The sequence below is a fragment of the Dioscorea cayenensis genome, chromosome 18, assembly GCF_009730915.1.
Source record: "Dioscorea cayenensis subsp. rotundata cultivar TDr96_F1 chromosome 18, TDr96_F1_v2_PseudoChromosome.rev07_lg8_w22 25.fasta, whole genome shotgun sequence".
In the NCBI taxonomy this organism is placed as follows: domain Eukaryota; kingdom Viridiplantae; phylum Streptophyta; class Magnoliopsida; order Dioscoreales; family Dioscoreaceae; genus Dioscorea; species Dioscorea cayenensis.
In genome coordinates this window covers 11,412,884-11,426,954 of record NC_052488.1, presented here as the reverse complement: position 1 = coordinate 11,426,954, position 14,071 = coordinate 11,412,884, and positions in this window count along the sequence as shown.

Sequence of the window (14,071 nt, the reverse complement as noted above, 5' to 3'; positions counted from 1 at the left end):
CGTAATGTAGGGGCCGGCAAAAAGAGTACCCACTCTGGGGTCAGTGGCCTATGATGAAGTGCCGTAGCGACTACAAATCTAATATGATAAGGAGCATTATTGGACATACTCAAAAGATAGTCAAAATCATGCCACCCAATAACTCTGGTACTATCCCCCTTCCTACTTATGGTTCCACTCAGTAAGGCATGAACAAATCTGAGAGAAAGTGACTTAAGGGAAGATACCTTGGATATTTGAGGTTTATAGAACCCACCACCATTGCTTATCCTTCGCCAACTATGAATCCTGGGATCTCCAAGTGGTTGAAAGGATCTAAGATTTTGGTACTCATTTGTGGCTGTAAAATCTTTATCGTAAAGACCCATAAAAATGCGAATTCTATGTAGCTCAAATGATACTCATGTCCTCAAAGTTAGAAACTGACTGCATTAGGCGTATCCCAAATATCTTGTCCCTAAACTCTCTCAAATGTGGCAAAGAATTCCAAAGTTAGAAACATGTCACCAAGCTTCTACATTTATAAATCGTTCTACATCTTTAGCTAAGTTGAATTTCCTTAACACACCCCAATCAATCATGTGTAACTTGCCAAAGTGGCGTTTAGACAGTCGATCATATCTTGCTTGATGAATCGGGGACTCAAAATGTTTCTCCAAAGAGGGTGGGTTAGTCACTGCCTTGGTTGGATATTATTCTTGCCTATTATTTGTTTACAGGTCATTTCCTTGGCATATTAACCTGCACAAAAGAAAAAAATAACACTCATATAAGGAAAGAAATAAAGGAAATACCGTGAAAGATAATGCAAAGTAGTCAGGAACCAAACAAATAGAGAAAAATGAACAAAAATAACACCAAGAGAAATGAAAGAAATGACAGAGCAAACCAGCAAAAAATTTAGGAAATCAGAGAAGACAAGATGAAGAAAGTGAAAGAAATTTACAATGAGACGAAAGATAACAATAGTCAAGAAAGAGGAAGGACTGTGGTAAAGTACTAAGGAAATGAATGGCAAGGATGAATGAAACCCTAAGAAAACAAACCTTGAAAATGAAAGGGTTTCTGGAAAGAGAGAAGGAATACAACTGTGTTGGCCACGTGCTTGTGCAAGAGCATGCAAGCTATGCATTGAGAACACGCTTGTGAAAAGAGCATGCAAGCTATGCTCTTAGGGAAGCACTGGTATGTGTCACCCGTGCTTCCTGTAATGCTTCAGGCGCTTTGAAGACAGAGGAAAGCATGACGTGAACATGAGCATGCTTTACCCATGTTTAGCCTGGAAAACTTCAGAGATATGCCTTCACTGCTTTACTAAACTACAACAACACTGATCCACTCAGCTCAAAAAGAGAGAAAATGACAACAATTGAAACAACCAAAGAAGACAAACCCAAATAACACAGCGACACAACAAAATCTTTGCAATTACCAAGAAAACAAATAACATAAAATTAATGAAAGAGAAAATGAACAGAAATTCTTAGGTTGCCTCCCAAATAGTGTTTGTTTAACATTATGAGCCCGACATACCCTTGCTCTCATCATGGAGGTTTATGGAGTGAAATTTTGTCATATGACTCTAAAGGGGAAACCTCATTCATGAAGGAGTATGATTTTAGTCGATGTCCATTAACCTTGAAAGTTCCCTTTGTTGGATGAGATATCTCTATCGCACCATAAGGGAGAATTCAAGTAACTATACATGAGGGAGAATCCCAGGTTAAAGCCTTAAACATGAATTATACAACAGGACTTGCTCTCTACCTTGAAGTTGTTTATCCTTCCTAAGATGGCTGTCATGGAGTCATTTAACTTTCTCCTTGTATAGCACTGAATTCTCATATGCATTCTGACAATACTCTTCAAGCTTGTTCAACTGAAATTTCCTTTTTCACCCTGCTTAAAATTTTAGTTGCCCAAAGTGTTTGGTGCTCTAGTTCAATCGACAAGTGACAAGCCTTCCCATAAACCAAACGATATGTTGTGTGCCTGTAGAAGTCTTAAATGCAATCCTATAGGCCCATAAAGCATCATCTAACCTCTCAGACCAATCATGTTTGTTGTGATGAACAATTTTTTTTCTAAAATTCATTTCAATTCTTGATTGGCAACTTTAACTTGTTCACTTGTTTAGGGATGGTAAGCGGTGGCTACACGATGAGTAACACCATATTTCTTCATCACCTTCTCAAATTGTGCATTACAAAAATGTACTCCCCAGCCACTAATAATTGCTTGTGGAGTGCCGAACCTCAAGAAGAGCCTTTTCAAGAATTTCACTAACACCCTAGCGTCATTTGTAGTAAATGCCTGTGCCTCCACCCACTTTGAGACATAACTGACTACCACTAGCACATATTTGTTCCCGTTTGAATTTGAAAATGGTCCCATGAAGTCAATGCCCTAGACATCAAATACTTCACGCTGTTGAATCAGGGTTTGTTTCATTTCATCACGCTTTGACAGATTTCCACTTCTCTGACATTGATCACAATTGGTTACAAATTTTTGAACGTCAACAAATAGTGAAGGCCAAAAGAAACCTGCTTCCAAAACTTTCTTAGTTGTGCGATTCACACTGAAATATCCCCCAACCACTCCTGCATCATAGTGCTTCAAAATTTCCTAACCCTCTGAATGAGACACACAACACTGCACTACTAGATTAGCATAAATCCTGTACAAGAATGGGTCCTCACAAACGTAATGCTTCACATCAAGAAGGAACTTCTTCGACTATTGATTTGTCCAATTATTTTGGATGATCTGTCCCATAATGTAATTTGCAAAGTTTGCAAACTGTGGATGATGGTCTAACTCCTAATTTCATTTTTCATGCACTTAGTATAAATGTTCTTTAAGAAACATATCATCAATTTCCTTGCTAACACATCCCTCCTGCCAGGTATTCAAGGTTTGAAAGGTGGTCAGGCACCACATTTTCGAAGCCTTTCTTATCTCGGATTTCCAAATCAAATTCTTGTGGAATTAGAATACATCTTACCAAATGTGATTTTACATCATTCTTTCTAGGCAAATATCTCAAGGTCGTATGATCCGTGTAAACTACCACCTTAGTCAAAACCAAATTAAAGCGGAACTTGACAAAATCATAAACAATAGCAATTCATTTATCCCAACACTACTCCGACTGCCCAATCACTTGAATCACACATAAGTTCAAAAGGCAGGTTCCAATTAGGTACCTTAATGATGGAAGCCTTTATCAACATCTCCTTCAATAATTTGAATGAATTGAGGCATTCTTGATCAAATTTGAAAGGTGTGTCCTTCTCTAATAGCTTTGTTATTGGTTTCAAAATTTTGGAGAAGTCTTTGATAAATCGCCTATAGAAACCCACATGACCCAGGAAGCTCCTAATGTCCTTTGTGGATGTCGGAGAGGGAGGGTTTTCAATCTCTTCCTGTCCACCTCTATACCTTCATGTGAAATTTTGTGCCCGAGGACAATCCCTTCAAGTACCATAAAGTGACATTTCTCCCAATTGAGCACCAAATTTGTTTCTTTAGACCTTGAGAGAACTTTCTCCAGATTATGTAAATATCCCTCAAAATAATCACCGAAGACTAAGAAATCCCCCATGAATACCTCCATAATGTCTTTAATGAATTCAAAAAATATAGATATCATGCATCTTTGAAATGTTGCTGGAGCATTACACAACCCGAAAGGCATCCTATGGTAAGAAAATGTACCATATGAACAAGAAAAAGTTATCTTTTCTTGGTCTTCAGGTGCTATCAAAATCTACAAATATCCTGACATTCCATCAAGGAAGTAGTAGTACATGTGTCCCAAAAGTCATTCCAATATTTAGTCAATAAAGGTAAGGGAAAGTGATCCTTGCATGTGGTGTCATTTAGCTTCCCATAATCTATACAAACTTGCCAACCGGTGACAGTGTGCATTAGAATCAGCTCATTATGTTCGTTCAGGACCACGGTCATTCCCCTTTTCTTTGGTACCACCTGGATAGGACTAACCCATGGGCTGTCTGAAATTGGGTAAATCACCCTAGCATCCATAAGCTTTTTCACCTAATTTTTCACTATTTCCATCATGTTTGGATTGAATTTCCTTTGTGGTTGGACTTTTGGGTTAATGTCATCCTCCCTGAGGATTTTATGGGTGCAAAAGGATGGGTTAATACCTTTAATGTCAGATATTTTCCATGTGATTACCCTTTTGTAATTCTAGAGGACTCCTAACAATCTCTCTTTTTGGGGTACTTCCAGAGTTGAAGAAATGATAACCGGCAGCTTGGAGTTCTCCCCAAAAAATGCATATTCCTATTAATCAGGTAAAATTTTCAATCTATTTCTGGGGGTTCTTCGATTGAAGGTTTTAGTTTTTCCCAACCAGATAATAAAACTTCTACCACTGCCTTAATTCCCCAAACGATAGAATCTAAGTCATTCTGCTAAGTATAAATGTCTAATTCTATACTATCAATAGCATGATTCCTTGTGTTTTCAATGGTGCTAATTTTATATGGTTGTACACAGCTGTTCATGGCTATAGACTGCCATTACATGTTCTACATTCATTTTGTTGTGTAGTTTTTTTTTCATATGACTCCATGTATGTGCTTGTAGCCAAATTCCAGTATTTTGTAAGTTCATGGAAATTAGATACCACATTTTCCAAACTAAATTCTTCATTGTAAGGGCCGATATTTTCCTCAATGTGATTACCTTGAGTAACATATCCAATCCAATTCTGATTGAGAGATATCAGGCAAGAATTTACTTGAAGAAGATGAATAATGTCGTAGGGTCACAGTAATTCCTCCATTGAGACTTTTCAAAATAAAGAAAAAAACAAAGATGAAATAAAAGTGAATTAAGAAAATGAAACAAAGATAAGAAAAGAAAGAGTGGTAAAAAGAAAAAAAAGAAATATTCACAAGTATGAACAATATAAACAATGGCTAGATCACTAGAATCCAAAATTTCCTAAAAGTTGCTAGTCCCCTGCAACGGTGCCAAAAACTTGATGTACACTTTTTGCAAGTGCACGGATCGTATCAACTAATAAAGTGGTACCCCATGAGGGTAGGGTTGTCGAACCACATGGGTGGAACTTCTAGTACTGATTTATCCTCTAATCTCTAGTCAGTCAATAATGGTACGTTAGTGTACTGACTGGCTTCCAATGATTATCAGGTACATTCCAAGTTTCTTACGTGTGCTCACTATCAATGTTGTATCTATGGCTTTCCAATACGTCAAGTTTTGCAATTGTAACCGTGGGTCTCTCACAAGTCAAGTTTTGTAATTACACGAATGCAACTACAACTACAGCAATCAATACACGCCAAGTTTCACAGCTACAACTACACATGGTTTAACATAAGAACGCAATAAAACTCCATAATCATTGATAAATCAAGTATCTCAAAGTACAATAAGCAATAAGGTTCATAGCCTGGGGCACCATGGAACAGTTAGCCCCTTATAAGTTCATACAACTGAGAAAGAGAAATGGATACAAATTAAAGAGAAATCATGACTCTCTCCTCTCAATTTAGCACAAGAAACTCTTTAGGTTGGCTAGCTTCACTCCTTAGATGTGCCTCCAACACTATCTTCGTCTCCCAAGAAGGTGTGGTGAAGTCTGGTCCTGATCCCCAATGATTGTCCAAAGGTGGAGATGAAAACCCTGGCTAGGCTCTCCTTTGAAAACCCTAGATTTGGTAATAAAAGGAACTTTTAAGAGCTTAACACTGCCTGAGCACGGGTGTGCTTAAGCGGTGCTTTTCTTGAGACTTTGGTGAAAATTAGCTAAGTATCCAGGCAGAGGAGTACATTGGGCAGCCGTGCTTTACCCTTGCTCAGCATAAGCATGCTCGTGAAATGGTAGAGAAAGTGTGCTTCAACTGAATGGAGAGAACTCTTGAAATTCTGAGAATGCACGGGGAGGAAGCATGCTCGTGCTTCTCTTGTGCTTGCCATGGAGTACACCCGTGCTTGCATTGTTGCTCAGCTTTCCTGAAGTCAGCAATAAGCATGATGAAGAAGCATAACCATGCTTAGCCCGTGTTGGGCTTGAACCCTTAGAAAATGATATTTTTTTTTTATCAAATTTTCTTCTAATTTAACTCCTAATGCTTTGAGCCCTAGAATTCTGCACAATAAACAAAGTATACCCATAATAGCATTAAATATAAACAAAGAATGCTTAGAAGATGAGCAAAAATATAATTTAGAGGTATGTTAAACATGATATGGAGTGCACTCATCAAATACTCCCACACTTAAATCACTACTTGTACTCATCCAATCATGCTCAATTCTCACAAAAAAGAATAATATAACTGCATGACCTCTGATCTCAACAGAATATGCTGGCTTGGTGCTCGAGGATATGTGTGTGCTTCAAATAAGGGTGATTTGTCATTTGAAACACATCAAAATGGCTCATTCATACTCTAGATGTTTTTCCTGATGTCTTGAAACATTATTAACAGAAAAATGGCATAAAAGGGCATTGGAGTCATGAAATTTGCATGAAAGTGAATAACCTATATGATATAAAAATGATGTATTTATGCACTTATCAAATATCACCCCACTTAAATGTTTTCTTGTCCTCATGCAAACAAACATAAAGAACGAGAGATTGATAAGTGGCTAAATACACAACCACCAACTTAGGTCTACATATGACACGACCAAATATCCGTGTAAACCGCAAGTGCATGGGTGTCGAAGTAATATCGTATCCACAAGGAATAGTGAATAGAAACACAATGATTGCTATCTAACTATGATGAGAATAAATCGATGGTATCATGAATGAGATTTATATAAAAAGAGATAAAAGAAATAAGAATGAGAGGCACAATAAAATTGAGATGTATGGCAATTGATAGAAGTGGGGTACTGGGACAATGTTCACCCAAGGATTAATGTTTCAAGTGCAAGAAAAACTATTATACTTCCTAATCAATACTCAATGAGTCGTGGAAATCCTTAAGCACACTCTCCCAAATCTAAGGTCAATCATGACTAACTCTACACTATGTCTCGGCGGAGAAATCGCTCAGTCTCAACACCTCACACTGTGTAAAGTTGCATGGAGTTCTAGGGAATCCAAGTGATAAACCCTCTTCCTATGTATAGACCTAACCCTTTGGTCCAGGCGAAAGGCCCCTAGTCACAATTAAGCCCCAGATACTAAAATCACTTCAACGCTTCACTCTGTTGCTCGCGCAACTAAGCCCTAGCGGAGTTCATCTTTTAGCACTTCACTCTATTATGACCGCAAAGAACTATAGGAAATGGAGGTAGGATAAATCATACCAGAGGGGAAAGGGGACGCTCCGCTACCTCTCGACTCACCCTCTCAACCCTCTCTAATCTAGCATTGTCTAACCCTCATGGTGTGTCACTCATCCACAAAGGCTACCAAGATGGACTCTCAATCCTAGTGTCACTTTAAGGGAGAAATAATTTAACAAGAATTCAAGATTGGAACTCAATTAAAGACATCAATTAAGAAAAGCATAATAAAAGGTCAATAAAACAAAAACATCCTAGGGTTTACAAAATTCAAGTATTCACTAGGGGGTTTAGCTCTCCATGGAGCACAATACAATCAACAATGAAATCAAAAGTAAAAACAAGTGTTCCATAAGAAAATCGACTCGGTATTCGTGTCGGTGGTCTTGTAGAGTGACCTCATCTTCTCCAAAGATCCCCTTGTCAAGCCTAGGGCACACCTCGCCGAATCGGTGCTGATGAAAGCTCCCCCAATAACTATCTTCTAAGAGAATCACGGTGTCAAAGACGGAGAACCACTCCAAAAGCCTTGCCAAAATCTCCCTAAACCCTAGCCGCCGGCCTCTCAAAAGATGGGAAAAATGATGCTGAAATCGGGCTGAATCGAGGCTTTAAAAGGGCTGGAATTAGGTATCCACACGGGAGTGGGGAATTTCCACACGCCCGTGTGGATTCTCTGAAAATCTCATTTTCAGCCGGCTGTGAATAGTACTGCTTATAATGACTTTGTGCCCCTCCAACTCATTATAATGACTTGAATTCATGGTGGTTGGCACACATTCACGTATCCTGGAGTCCCACTTGTGTCTTCGCATTTGTTCCTTTGAAGATTCCACTAAATAATGTGTTTATGATATACTTTTGGCTTATTTTCTCAATACTTAGCTTCACAACCCTACATGCGCAAAAGAACACAAATACACATGTATTAGCTCTTAAACCTGCTAAAAGTAATGGTTATTATAAGGAAAGAACACTTCGCATTCTTATCACACAAGCACTTATCAGCATACAATAGTAAACACAAAACTCAAGATGCTAATCAAACATGTAAGAAATTTTGAAACATTCATCTGCAATGTGGTGATGTGTGTGTGTAACTCCTCGATGACCACGTGTCAAAGTAATTCACACCATGTATAGTGGTGTTCGACCTTGAAGTGGTAGGAGACTGCCTAGCTGACTCCCAAGGAACCTCTTTCTTCTAACTTTAGATTTCCTAGTCTTCTTTCATGTATTGTCTTATTTTGTCTTGTTTTTTATTTTTACTAACATGAATTGTACATCTCCTTTCAGAAGGGTAAATATGCTGATAAGGTAAAAAAAAAAAACCTAACTTACTTAGTAGATTACAAGTTCACATGAACTCGCTCATACTTTCTTAGCTTTTGGCTTAGGAAACACTCTTACAAAGAACCCAAACCCGAATTACCTAGCTATAAGAGTAGAAAAGCACTGTTTTTCTTATTCAAAATTTTTCTATTTTCTTTGGATCGGTTTAATTAGAGATAGAAACCCTTGAGAGTCTATTAGAGAAGGGACCTAACATATCAATGCTCAACACCACTGCAATGGGTTAGAAACTAAGAGGGCCACGAAGGTTGTTGCCTTTCCTAACCTAAATGTCTAGGGCCCTATATAGGGGATATGTGATGGAATGTCTAGAATGAAATAAAATTCTTGAAAAGTGCGAGGTTGTGAGTAGCTTAGCATCTATCATAGTTCTACACTATCATGTTCCTACCAATTTCATCATCACCATCCTTGGTTCACTATCATATAAGAATTTAATTTTCAAAACTTTTTCAATGTCCACGAAAATCCACCCCCTACTTAAAGTCATACATTGTTCCCAATGTACCTAAATCAACAACATGAAAAAATATAGGCAATGAAAGTATAGCAAGAGGGTTTCATGAACTTCTCTGAGTCTCAATGCATAACTCTTGAAGTCCATGAGATCAAGGTGGCCGCTGATGATTCCTATAGATGATTGAGGAAAAGTATGTTTAACTCCCTATTCTACCCTGTAATGTAGAACGAAATGTCATCTCAAGGCATCCATCACTCACACAAAAAGAAATAATAAAAACAAAAAAGTAAAGTGCTACAAATAAAGAAAATATGAGTTTGGTAAGGTTATACCCTTTCCAGCTTAACTACAAAAGGAAACAAGAAATACAAAAGCAAAAGGTGTGGGTGCTCAAGGATAACTATCGGAATCGCCGTTGCTTGGTGAAACTTGAAAATAAATAGTATATGAAAGTGCATTTTCAAGTTTAAGACATTCTTACATTATTTGGATTTGGGTTTACGATAAATTTAAACCATAAGAAAAAAACAAGAAAGTTAAGAGAGAAACTAATAAGTTCTTGTGTATTAGTAATACAAAGTATTCTTTTCTTACATTGAGCATGACTTTTCTCAGATTTTATCACTCATGCATGAGTATTTGTGTTCTTCTATACATGTAGGGTTGTGGAGACAATTGTAGAAGAAATGAACCAAAAGTAGATCGTGGATGCAATTTGTTGATGAAGTCTTGGACTGAACAAACGTGAAGACACAAGTTGTGTACAAAGACATGTGAGTGTGTGCCAACCTCTATTGTACTCGAGCGAACATACAAATTGGAGGTGCATAAAGGCGGTCACACTCATGTGTTACGACTTGTGCAATACTAGCAAGATCTTCGTCAATAAGGTTTACATGAAGAAGAGACGCAATCTGCCGCATGAATGTGTACCCATTCATGTGGCCTTGATGAAAAGTGTGGATTCGGGAGTATTTTGGCGAAGTTGCACATCAGTTTACTATAGCAAAAATACTGTAGCAGTTACTGTCCACAGCTCACAAAAATTCAATTCCTGAAAATTCACACGAGCATGTGAAAATTCCACACGCTCGTGTGGATGCCCGATTCCAGCCCTATTTAAGCTGTGATTTAAGACGTTTTGGAAGATCTTTTTCCCATCTTTGGAGGTGCTCGCGGTTAGGGTTTGGAGAGGCTTTGGCTAGGTGTTGGGAGTGGTTCTACGGCCTTTGACACCGCATTCCTTTGGAAGATATTTATTGGGGGAACTTTCGTCGGCATCGATTCGGCAAGGTGTGCCCTAGGCTTGACAAGGGAACCCTTAGAGAAGACGAGGCTACTCCACAAGACCATCGATACAGACTAGAAGGGGGTTTTACTTATGGATTGCATGCTTTTATATTCAATTTCACTACTGATTGTATCTTGCTCCATGGAGAGCTAAACTCCTAGTGGGTGCTTGGACTTGTAAACCCTAGGATGATTTTATTTGATTAACCTTTCATTATGTTTTTTTAATTGATGTTTTTAATTGAGTTCCAACCTTGAATGCTTGTTGAATTGATTTTCTCTTAGAGTGACACTAGGGTTGAGAATTTATCTTGGTAATCCTTGTAGATGAGTGATACACCATGAGGGTTAGACAAAACTAGGTTAGAGAGAGTCGAGACCGTGAGTCGAGAAGTAGCAGAACGTCCCCTTTCTCTTTCGATGTAATTTATCCTACCTCCAAGTTACAAGAGTTCTTTGCGGTCATGATAGAGTAAAGTGCTACGAGACGAACTCTGTTGGGGCTTAGTTGTACAAGCAATAGAGTGAAGTATTGAAGTAATCTTTAGTGCTGGGGCTTAATTGTGACTAGGGGTCATTTCCCTGCACCAAAGGGTTAGATCTATATTAGGGAATAGGGTTTATCACTTGAAGTCCCCAAATCTTCATGCAACTCCGCATAGTGTGAGGCTTCGAGAGTATCTCTTTCCGCCGGGGCGTAGTGTAAGGGTTAGTCATGGTTGACCTTAGGTTTGCGACCGTGTATCTAAGGATTTCCACGACTCATTAGACATCAGCTAGGAGATATAATGATTGGTCTTGCACTTGAAATAATAGTCCTTGGGTGAGCAATGTCCGGGTGCCCCATTTTCTATCGATTGCCTCTCCTACTTTTCTATTGCATCTATTTCTTCTTTACTTTATTTCTATTTGCATTGATATTGTTCACACCACTCTTGAATCATCTTCACTATAGTTAAATAGCAATACTTGTGTTTCTAAGCACTATTCCCTGTGGATACGACTACCTACTTATTAGGGTAATTTATTACTTTGACAACCCTTGCAGTTGCAGTTAGAGGTGGGCACGGACCTTCCGGCACCCTGGCCCAGCCCGGAACAGGCCCGCCGGGTCAGTGACCCGGCGGGCCGGTTCATTGACCCGTAACTGGCTCGTACTGTAGACGGGCCGGTTACGGGTTGGCCCTTTCCCAACCCGTGACCCGGCGGGTTGACCCGCCGGGTTAAAACCCGGTTTTGAACCAGGTTGGACCCGGCTCCAAACCGGGCACCAAATACTAAAGTTGGGTCGTTTTTAGTTTTTTAATGTTATTGTTTTTTTTTAACCATGTTGGTTATGGGATTTGAACCCATAACATTAAATTTGAATAGCAAAAACATAACCACTTGAGCTACGATTTGCTTTTAACATTAATTGGCTAAACTTATATAAAGATAGATATAGGATATGGATCAAAATATTATATATATATATATATATATATTTAATTTATAAAAAAAAATTAAGAAACCATATAATAAATTAAAAAATTATATAAATCAATATGTAAAATATCAAAGTATCAAACAATAAATTTTCATAAATATTTTTTTTTAAAATAATTATTTTGTTAATCGTCTTTTGACTCATAAGCACTAAGTCCCCACACATGCACATTCTTAAATTCTCTAAATAGGGGCAATCTTATTTGTCACATATATATTAGATTCTTTTGTTTCAATTTATAAAATAAAAAAAAAAATTACAATTTTTTTTTAAAATTATGTATATCAATTTATAAAAAAATATATTAGTAAAAAAGGAATATCTTTGAATAATGGGTGACCGGTTACACAATGTAAAATAACTACATGGGCTTTGATTCCTCTCACACCTAGGAGGATACGTAGGCAATTTGATTCGACAAGTAAACGGATTAAGTGCAAGCCATTTATTTTCAAATTTAGTGTAATTTAAAATTTTCTATATTTTTGAATTTTTAGTAATTAATTATCATCTTTCCCCAACTCTTTATCTTAATCTCAATATTTCCCAACTCCTACTTTTATCTTAATCTCAATTTCTAGTTAATTTATTTTTTTCTAGAAAATTTTCTGAATTTTGTTTCTATTTTTTTCTTAATTTTCTGATTTTTTTTTTTAATTTTCAGAATTTTTTAGTTTTTTAATTATTTTCAGAATCCCTTCTGGGTCAACTCCCCCCACGATCGCATTAAGTTCTAGGAGATCTCTAAATAAGAGTAAACCTACTTTTTCTTTGCCTTAAACCTATTGTTGGAGGGCTACCAACACCCGAATCCCTCGGCATGTCTACACAAGAATCCCCTTTCAACCTATATATGATCTAGTACAAGCGCGCATTTCACATCAACAAGCACAATTCAAGAATGAACTACGGAGTTCTCCATGTATAGCTCAAGACATACAAAGCACAATAGACTGAATCTCAAACAACCATCAAATTAATAAATAACAACATACAAAGTTTCCCATAAATGCACCCTAGGTTTCATCCAAATCCAAACACCACAATATGTTAATCCCACATGATGAGGGACACTTATACAACATACAAGGAAAAGAAATACAATCAAGAAGTATAAAAACTCCCTCAATGGTTATGATCTCCTTGAATGGATGAAGCTTCAAATGGTTTCTAATGATGGGTTAGAGCTTCACTTTACTCCTTCTCCTTAGCTCCTCTACCTCTTGGTGAAGATGTGTGCTCGTTTTCCGCAAGAATCATCCCTGAAAGATAGTCGAAAGGCCTCCAAATTGTGTGGTGGCAGCAACCGGAAAGGCCAAGAAGAAGATCCCTCTTTCAGCCCTAAAAATCCTCTTTTATACCCCCAGGCCATACGAGCCATATGGGGTTGTACCAAAGCAAATGGAGAAGATTGTGATGTATATGGTTTCCCATACTACCCTATGCATGCCCATATGGCTTGGGCAAAACTCTCTGATTGAGCAAATTTCTCGGTGCTACAGTAATTTACTACATTATAGGGTGTCGTGCGGGTCGTATGGAGGCCGCATGGTTTTCCTTTGTGGTGCTACAGTGCTCCCACTACAGTGCTTGCTACAGTATCGCACCATAGATTTTTCTCTTTTTTTTGCCCAAATCCTGTCCTCGTGTTTCCATGGCTTCTCCATGCCCCACAACTTGAGTAGCACTAAATTAAGCACAAAACATGCATCTACTCCATAAAATATACATGCTTAATGTACAAAATATGCATAAAAGAATATGTACATTAATAAGTGCTTGTGTATAAGTAATGCGAAGTATTCTTTTCTTACATTGAGAATTACTTTTCTCATATTTTATCTCTTATGCATGTGTGTTTGTGTTCTTTTGTGCATTTAGGGTTGTGGAGACAAGTGTGGAAGAAAGGAGCTAAAAGTAGATCATGGATGCAATTTATTGATGAAGTCTTGGAGTGAACAAACGTGAAGACACAAGTTGTTCTCAAAGACATTTGGGTGTGTGCCAACTTCCATTGTACTCAAGAGATTACACAAATTGGAAGGGCACAAAGGGAGTTACATTCATGTGTTCCAACTTGTGAAATACTAGCAAGATCTTCGTTAATGTGATTTCATTGAAGACGCATGCGATCTACCGCATGGATGTGTGTCCATTCATGTGGCCTCGATGAA